This window comes from Euprymna scolopes, chromosome 46 (genome assembly GCF_053919585.1).
Source record: "Euprymna scolopes isolate OS-2025 chromosome 46, ASM5391958v1, whole genome shotgun sequence".
Lineage (NCBI taxonomy): Eukaryota > Metazoa > Mollusca > Cephalopoda > Sepiida > Sepiolidae > Euprymna > Euprymna scolopes.
Window position 1 is genome coordinate 163,084,395 of NC_136527.1, and position 10,259 is coordinate 163,094,653.

Here is a 10,259-nt window from a genome sequence, read left to right on the forward strand (position 1 = left end):
CTGGGGAAAAACCACATACTTGTGAAATATGTGGATCTTCTTTTACTCAAAAATCAGTCTTAGTTACACATATGAGAACTCACACTGGGGAAAAGCCACATACTTTTGACGTGTGTGGATCTTCTTTTACTACAAAATCAAGCTTAGTAACCCATAAGATAACTCACACTGGGGAAAAGCCACATACTTGTGAAGTGTGTGGATATTCTTTTACTACAAAATCAAGCTTAGTCAGACATAAGATAACTCACACTGGGGAAAAGCCACATACTTGTGAAGTGTGTGGATATTCTTGTTCTAAAAAATCAAATTTAGTGAGACACATGAGAACTCACTCAGCAATAACAACAATTGCTGATTCCACCACACAGAAGTAGAGAATGTTAGCTTCTTGACATCTAATTGTAATGTCATATTGGTAACGACTATTATACAATGTTACATAATGTAATGTGTAAATAACTCCACTGTAAAATCTTGAATATTCCATGTATTAGCAAGTCTTGGGAACATGTACCAGAAACAACAGTTGGTAATAAGTCATACACCATCCATTATGACTACAAAATTCCTACATCTACATACATAGAAAACGGGATATTAAGCCGGACATGTTGATATGGGACAAGAGGGAGAAAGTAACAACTCAAGTTAAAGTAAGCGTCCCTAATGATGCTGGCCTGAACAGAGCTGATAGGAAGAAAACAGCAAAATATTAAGGACTTATGTACGACATGAAAAGAAACTGGAATCAAAAGATCTGTCATTCCACTCATTATAGGAACAACCAGGCTATTGAAAAAGAATTTCAAAAACTATTTGGCGAACATACTCGGTGAACCAAGTGAAAAAGAAATACAAACAAAGAAAAGGAAACAGAAGAGGCCTAAAAACCCAACACTGGACAGTTGCACAAAAGAAGGTATTATTATATTGTTACCATAATTCAAAGTTTGAAAAATGGAGCAGAACGTTGAATGAGATCCTACAAGAGACAATCAAGAATTCTGACCTCCCTGAAGACAATAACAAACAAATTTTGTGAGACACGTGAGAACTCACTCAGCAATAACAAACAATTGCTGAGTCTGCCACACAGAAGTAGAGAATGTTAGCTTCTTGACATCTAATTGTTGGGGAACGACTATTATACAATATTACATAATGTAGTGTGTAAATAACTCAATTGTAAAATCTTGAATATTCCATGTATTAGAAAGTCTTGGGAACATGTGCCAGAAACAACAGTTGGTAATAAGTTATACACCATCCATTATGACTACGAAATTCCAACATCTACATACATAGAAAACGGGATATTAAGCCGAACCTATTGATATGGGACAAGAGGGAGAAAGTAGCAACTCAAGTTAAAGTAAGCGTCCTTAATGATGCTGGCCTGAACAGAGCTGAGAGGAAGAAAATAACAAAATACCAAGGACTTATGTACGACATGAAAAGAAACTGGAATCAAAAGATCTGTCATTCCACTCATTATAGGAGCAACCAGGCTACTGAAAAAGAAATAAAAAACTATCGGTGAATTAAGTAAAAGATAAATACAATTGCACCACAATAGACGGTTGAATCATAAAAATATCTTTCAATTTGAGTCACTAAAATAATTGGAGAATGTTTGGCATCTGGTGGAAGGCTCTGGTCCCAACAAAAACAAAGATAAGATAAAAAGCCACATTCTTGTGAAATGTGTGCCTTTTTCTTCTAAGAATTTGCATTTATTTACATGAGAACTTCAAACAAGACAACATTACATGTAACACATTTGAAATGACTCATGATTGATGCAACAATTCTAAATGAATATTGTCATAATAAAGAGAAAAAGAGAATATAATATTAGTAAATAAATAATCACAAAGACTATAATTGGGTTCAACTGAGTGAAAAGTCACAGACATGGAATAAAAGTATATAACAGTATATATTTGTGTTATAGTGTTTTGTTCAGAAGAAGATGTATTTCTTGTAAGATAAAAACCACCAAGAGAGCGAAGGTCAATGGGATAAGGTATGTTTCCCTTTTGTGTGATGTGCAATGCAAAGATGTCTATTCGTTATGTTAACAGAACTGTCTCGCATACGGTTCTTGTTCCGGTTGTAAACAATGTTTATGTGTGTATCTCCACACACAGGGAAAACCACAGAGACTGTATACTAACAAAAAATGAAAAGAAAACATTATACATACATTAATAGATAATTTTACATGAACACGGTTACATAGACACAATACAACCTGACACGTACATATGCACGTTATGTATATGTATATATGAACTAGTATACTACATCACATGCTTTCTTATCTGTCCCATGGCTTACTAATATGTACAGTCGAACATATCACATTAGAGAGCACCTTTCTTACAGCTCATTGAAATGAGAACAAGACAGATGATTAAGGTCGCTTCAAGCATTATTTCAGATATAATAACTGAAAAATATGCTTAATGTATACACCAGGAGAGCAATGTGACTTTATATTATTATACTATATATATATATATATATATATATATATATATATTTAATCAATGCCACATTCTTTGAAGCCTAATCCAGTTCCACTACACAGCCACGTGACTTTATAGAAAGCATATAGCAACAATGCGACACTCTGGCAAACGTAATCGAGTTCACTTACATAAAAGAGATAAACTTACATGAACACGTATGCACGTTATCTATATAAGTATATACACCAGTATATTACAATGCATGCTTTTACCTGTCCTATGGCCTACTAATATGTACAGTCGAACCACCTTTCTTAGATGAAAATTGAAATGAGAACAAGGGAAGTGATTCAGGTCAGATATTTATAACTGAAATAATGATTAATGAATTATGTCTACATATGTTAATGTCAAGATGTTTAAAGTAAAATGTTTTCTTTAATATTAATAGGTGGTGGTTAAATATATTTTTTCCTTTTATTTTCTTATAATAAATAAATAAAACAAATCAATTGTTAATTGTCTTCCCTTACTTTTTGCATGATCAACTTGTTTACAAATATGAAAAAAAATATTTGAACAGACAATAACAGATTATGTTATTAAATATTTTATTAGAATATCTTTTATTGAGAAATATTCAAGTATTTTTTACACAGAAATCACCACTTATCAAGGCCCGGAGGCCACTTGAGGATAATGGCTAATGGGTATACATTAGTCAATGTGATTATAGCGTAGTAAACATAAATGGTAGGAATTTTATAAATTGAACTACTTAGGGGGGACGGCTTATCAAAAACTTGTTTACAGATTGTAGTCAGCTGGAAAGCAGCCAAGCAGAAAAGAGTTCCACGGGCGTGCAGTTCTAAGAAAAAATCTTTGTTCATGGAATGCACATTTAGGTTTAGGCACAGATAAAGAGTGTAGGAAATTATTGATAGTGGGTTTTGCTACACGAGTGTTTTTCGTGAAAGTTTGGTGAGGGACCATAGATTAAAGCTCACATGATCACTTGCCATGAAAATAACGATAAAGCAGTCTTGCAATGTCTATTCTGTAGGAAACAGGTTGCAGGGAAGAGAAAAGGGCATCTCCCACTAAGCTACGAAGTTTATTTTGAACTCTGTCAAGGCAGGATAAGCTGCTTCTAACAGCTCCTGCCTAGATGTGGCAGCAGTACTCCATCATTGAATGTACCTGACTTTTATATAGGTAGAGGATTGGGGGGGTTTCAAATTTTTTCTGCCTGATGACCTTATTTTGCGCATGAGCGGCACGTGTTTGCTCCAGCAATGCAGTTTGGTCTAAGTTGTTAATGCAGCTGTAAGTCGATGGTGAAAGCTCTTTACCATCCCGTTAGCAGAAGGATGATAGGCGGTTGTTGCTATGTGAGAAACTTTAAAGGTTTGAAGGATTGGCAAAGGTCTCGGAAGGTTTGTGATGTAAACTGGGAACATTTGTCAGTGGTAACAGTCTTGGTACACCAAAGTTAGAGATCAAGTTCTCTACAAATGCGTTGGCTATGACGTCTGTTGAAATGTCATACAAAGAAATTGCTACTGGCGAACGTGTAAAAGAGTCTACCATGGTGAGCATGTGGCGATGACGATATCAGAAGGTCGCAGTGGTCCAACAATGTCCAGGTGATCAAGGGAGAAACGTGCGTCAGATACAGAGAAGCTGCCTGGGGTAGAGTTTATATTACGATGAACTTTTGTAGTTTTGCGTGAAATACGTGCCTCACTTCATCGACGTATATTACCAGTCATGCTAGGCCCAAAAGAAAATGAGCTGTGATAAGCTTGACTGTTGCCTGCTTGCTGGGTTGTGTCAAGTCCTGAAAGTGTCGAAATACTTTCTTACAACAAGAAGGAGGTAAGTAGGGTTTTTCATGCAACAGACATCTCGCACCAGATTAGCTTTCTGAAAAAAAATGTTTGATTTTCACATGAAGTCTGTCAATGACGTGTGTCATTCCTGTTCAGTCGCGATATCATCTTAATCCAGATGTTTGTCAAAACTGTTGAGGTCACAGAAGCGGGAAAGGGTGTCAGTTACATTATTCGTTTTTCCTGGTAAATATTGACTGTCAGCAGGATATTGCGTCACAATTCTTTGGGTGTATGTTTTCTAGGGGTGGAAGATGTAAGGTAAGCGATCAGAGGTTTGTTGTCGGAAAAAATTGTGAACTGTCTCCCTTCCAACATAAAACAAAAATACTTTACTGATAAATACATGGTGATTTGTTCTGGACCGAAAATGCTGTATTGGGCTCAGCTTAACATAAAAGAAAGACAGTGGTCCTGTTTGAACATTTATCACCTGGTTGAGTACGGCACCAACAGCTACACTAGAAGCATCTGTAGAAAGAAAGATTTAGCTTTGAGGTCACAGAAGCTGTCGGGTCAGGATAAAGGTAAAATGTCTTTGTGAAATTCACCAGAGCAATTTTGGATGCGTGAAAAGATGTGAGGTTTCGTGAGAGAGTCAGTCTCTAGGTGTATCAGAATTTTTGTAGGAATTTTTGACACCCCTAACACGAAACTGCGAATAAAATACAAAAAAATCTCGTAATGTCTCTGTTAAAAGTGGGTTATTTATTTTCTTTATGGATTATACTTCCAAAATAAACTATTAAAGTTGTTTTAAAAGTAATAGAATTTTTTTTAAACAGTAATGAATTTTCCGAACTCAATATTTTTCAATTTTTAAACTTTAAAAATCTATCAAAATTTTTCTATTGATTCTATTTTTACGATATTTTCAGGGTCAATGTGAAATTTTATGTTCTTTCCAATAAACCGAATATAATATTTTAGACAAACGTTTTTTTTAATTCACGCCCCCCCCATTTTCAAGTTTCTATTAAAAAGTAAATAATTAATTTACTCACCGAAAAGTAAATAATTAATTTATTCACAAATTTAAGAGAAAAGGTCAATAAATAATATATTCAAATTTAAAACAAAAAACATGTAGTGTTTTTTAGAATTTTACATGTAAAGTTTAAAGTTTAAAACCTTTTTTTAACCACGTTATTTGTTTTTTCTTTTTTTTCTTTTTTAAATGGAACCTTGGTCATTGCTCCTTTAATTGAAAAATAATTAGGGCTTGAATTACATTTTTCGAGGAGTTATAAGTTTGGAAAGACAGGGGGTCGAATAATTCACGCCTCCCATTTTGAAATGTCTATTAAAAATAAATAATTAATTTATGTACCAAAGTCTTATATATCATAAATTCAAGAGAAAAGGTCAATAAATTATATATTAAAATTTAAAATAAAAAAAGAACTGTTTTTTAGAAATTTACCTGTAAAGTCCGAAGTTTAAAACCTTTTTTTAAAAAACACGTTGTTTTTTTTGTTTTTTTTTTAATGAAACCTTGGTCCTTGCTCCTTTATTAGGGCTTGAATTACATTTTTCGAGGAGTTATAAGCTTGGAAAGATGGGGTGGAATTATTCACTATTATCACGAAATTTCTGACACACCTAGTCAGTCTCTGAGTTTGGACAGGTTATGTGAACAGTTGGCTATGAACTGGCGGTAGTAGTTCACAACTGGAATGTAATAACAAAGTTTACACAATGAAGTGGGTACGGGAAAATCCTGGATTGCTTGCACTTTTGAAGAACTGCCACTGAATTTGCAACATTGATTTTTAATCAAAAGGATTGTAAAGATTGGGAGACTCGGTGTTCTACTTGTGTGGAGCTTGCGATCAGGATGTCGGCGATGCATGTATAGACCAAGAGTAGTTCATGAAGGACTTAATATGTGAATCTTTGGAATGCCTGGGCGGCAGAGCGAATTTAGCAGGTGTAAACAGTTCGCTATGATTTTATTGTTAATTTACTAATGTCAAAATTTAATGAAGTTCATATGTTAATTTTATTCAGAGTTTATGAAAAAATAAAGGAAAAAATGTAAATATTAATAAATTGATGAACACTTGTCTTTAACAAGGTTGTCTCCCGCAGATTAAGCAATATCTAAAAATATAAACAGATTTCATGATAAAATGTATATTTAATCTTTTATTATGTGGATAACAAATATGTATTAGTTGAAAAGGCAAAAACACTATATATAGTATAGTTCATATACAAAAGTTCTGATACACTTGCAAGGATTCTGCATAATTTCAAAAAATTTTTCGTTGGGAAAATTATCCCTACCACAACAAGTGTATTTCTTCCGTCATAGTTTACTTTGTTTTCAAGTCCTTCTGTACCATTTGATTCTCGAGATTAATTTATATCTATAGGTTCTTTAAAGGATAACTTACCTTTTGTTCATATTAAGTACAGATTGAAATTACTCTTAAGTACACATCTGTATTACATTGTATATTGGTAAATGATATTATGTTAAGGCAGCATATTTCCGGTTTTTATGTAGCATGGTGGTCAGTAATGCAACATCCATTAGACGACAGTTTTTGTCAGGTAATTGATTACATTTATTTTAAGTGATATTTCGATGTGAGAATTTGAATAAGGCGCTTATTTTCATAGAAGTCACTATTTCTTAAGGCCTGGAGGCCACTCGGGGATAAGGGTTATTGTGTGTACAGTACTCAATGGAAAAATATCGTAGTAATCGCTAGTAATGGAAATCTAATAAAGTGCCTTACTTAAGGGGGCGGTTTATCAGGAATTTGTTTATTTTGGACTTTAAGACATCCAAGTTGTAGTAAGGTGGAAAACAGGCAAACGGAAGAGAGTTCTACGGGCGTGCACTTCTAAGAAAGAAGCTTTGTTCATAGAATCTACGTTTGGATTTAGGAACAGATAAATAGTGGGGAAAATTACTGACAGTAGTTTCAGCTAGACGGGTGTTTTTCATGAGAGATTGGCGAGGGGGACCTTAGATTGGAGCTCATACGAGCACTTGCCATGGAAATAAGGATAAAACAACGACAGGCTCGCAATGTCCCTTCTGTGAGATATAGGTTGCAGGGAAGAGAAAAGGGCATCCCCCACTAGGCTACGAAGTCTATTTTGTACTCTGTCAAGGAAGAATAGAATATTTTTCGCAGCTTCTGCTCAGATATGGCAGCAGTACTCCATCCTTGAACGTATTTGGCTTTTATATAGATAGAAAATTGCATCAGGAGTGAGATATCTACTGGAGCGGTAAAAGTATCTCATCATTTTCCAGCGACCCTGGCAACAGATTTAATGTACGTGTTCCATTTCAGATCAGGAGTAAAGGTCAAACCCAGGCGCTTATCAAAACATGGAGCCTTCCCAAGACGAGGGCATCCATTTCAATTGATGCCAGATGAGATCAGAGCGTTGATGATGTAAAGATAGAAGCTTGGTTTTAGATGCATTAAAAGTGACCAGCCACCTCTTCCTTACGTTTTATATATTTATATATTTTAAGTAATATTTCTTATGAGGGTATTTGTAATAAGGCGCTTTATATATTTTTAGTGATATTTCAGGTGTGAAAATTTGATTAAGGCGCGTTATATATTTTAAGTGATATTTCCAATGTGAGAATTTGATTAAACGCTTCATATATTTTCACTAAAACTTATTTCTAAACATCCAAGACTGATATAATCTTCTTGAACCTTGTTTCATAATCCGCCAGATAGCATCCTAGGTCTTCAAAAGATGGCAGTTATTTTAAGTGAGATTTCTTTTATTATGGCGGTTGATTAATTCTCCCCGAACCTTATCTCTCATCATTCGAGACTGATGTACTTTTTGGACCATTATGGTTCATCATTTGACTCGTTATATACTCTTTAACTACGAAGTATTTACAGCCAGCATTCTCTCTTAGGTATTCAAAGGAACAGGTGGTTCTCTTGGTTTTGTTGGAAGTTTTAGCTCAGGTTGTTTACATCTTCTCACTTATTGACCAGCAGATTCATTGTTACACAATATGTTGTATTTAAAACCTTGAAAATCTTAGATTATTACATAGTTGGCAGTTTTAGTGCAGTTGTTAATACTTTCTCATGTATTGATTAGCATATGGAACCAATATATTTTCTGTAGCAAATTCATTATGTTTATATTACTTTCACACTATGTTAATATTGTTAATTTCCAGTAAAGTGTTGTAAAAGTTTAAAATTGACAAAGCCATATTTTGGGGAAACATGCATAATCTTTTACTAAGTCTGGTAAATTCAAACAAAGAAAAAAGTCTATAATATTGAGACATAATGCCACAACAAGTCCACATAAATCTGCTGTGCCTCTACAATATATAAGTTTTCACTTTCCTAGTTGCATACTTCATCTATGAACCATTCTTGTCTACATCGTCTATTATAAAATAACCAACAGTATGAAGCAGGAAGTGTTTTGGCATCAAGAATCGGTTGCTGATTAAAAAGAAAATCACTGTGCGTTGTAAGAAGCTGCGGAGAAATCTAAGCATTGCTTGGATTGATTACCAAAAGACATACTATACTGTACTATACACGTATCTACTACGATGCTTTGAATTACCATCAAGTAATAAACACTAATTGAACAAATAATATTTTACATAATGATAAATCTGCTAATTAATTCTCAGTTAAGAAATGTTCATTTGGAAATATTCGTGTTTTACTAGAGAATGTTCAATAAGCCTAGGCGATGGCAAGAGATAGTGTTATGTAGCAGTGTGTACATATATCAGTGTGTGTATGTATATATCGTGTGTACATGTATCAGTGTGTGTGTGTATACCGTGTGTACATATATCAGTGTGTGTATGTATATATCGTGTGTACATGTATTAGTGTGTGTGTGTATACTGTGTGTACATATATCAGTGTGTGTATACCGTGTTAACATATATCAGTGTGTGTGTATATACCGAGTGTACATATATCAGTGTGTGTATATACCGTGTGTACATATATCAGTGTGTGTATATACCGTGTGTACATATATCAGTGTGTGTGTATATATATATATACTGTGTGTACATATATCAGTGTGTGTGTGTGTATCGTGTGTGCATATATCAGTGTGTGTTTGTATATACCGTATGTACATATATCAGTGTGTGTGCATATCTATGTACATCAGTGTGTGTGTGTGTTTGTGTGTGTATATACTGTGTGTACATATATCAGCGTGTGTGTATATACCGTGTGTACATATATCAGTGCGTGTGCATATACCGTGTGTATATCTCAGAGTGTATATCGGGATGAGAGATAACGGGGGAAACATTTTTAACGGGAATGACATTTATATTCTGGGAGAAACATTTATAACTGATGCTGAGAGACATTTATAACTAATGCTGAGAAACATATAAACTGGGGGAGAATTTAAAATTAAATAAAAACTAACTACACTTTTTTTTAAAGATTTCTAAATTTGATTTTTTTTAGCTTTGTAAATATGGATTTAAATTGTATTTTTTGTTAATCCTACTTTGTAAAATGTATTTCTCAAATTATTTCACTTTAAAACCATTTAAAAAAAAGGAATACAATAATATCGAGATTAATATAGCAGAAAAATGCCTTAGGCAAGGCAAGTACCGCCCAGCCCTTGAAATTTTCAAATGCATTTCTATAATTAAATGGAATTTTAATTAGATATTGAGATAAATTTTAAATTTAAAAGGTTAATTTTAAAATAAATATTAGAGTTAATATTTAAAAAAAATGAAATTAGACTTTAAACTTAATAAGGCGCATCCGATAAATATGGGTGGGGGTGGGGGTGTATTTCACAAAACGAGAGTTAAACGTGAACTCCTTATGTATATATATATATATATATATATATATATATATATATATATATA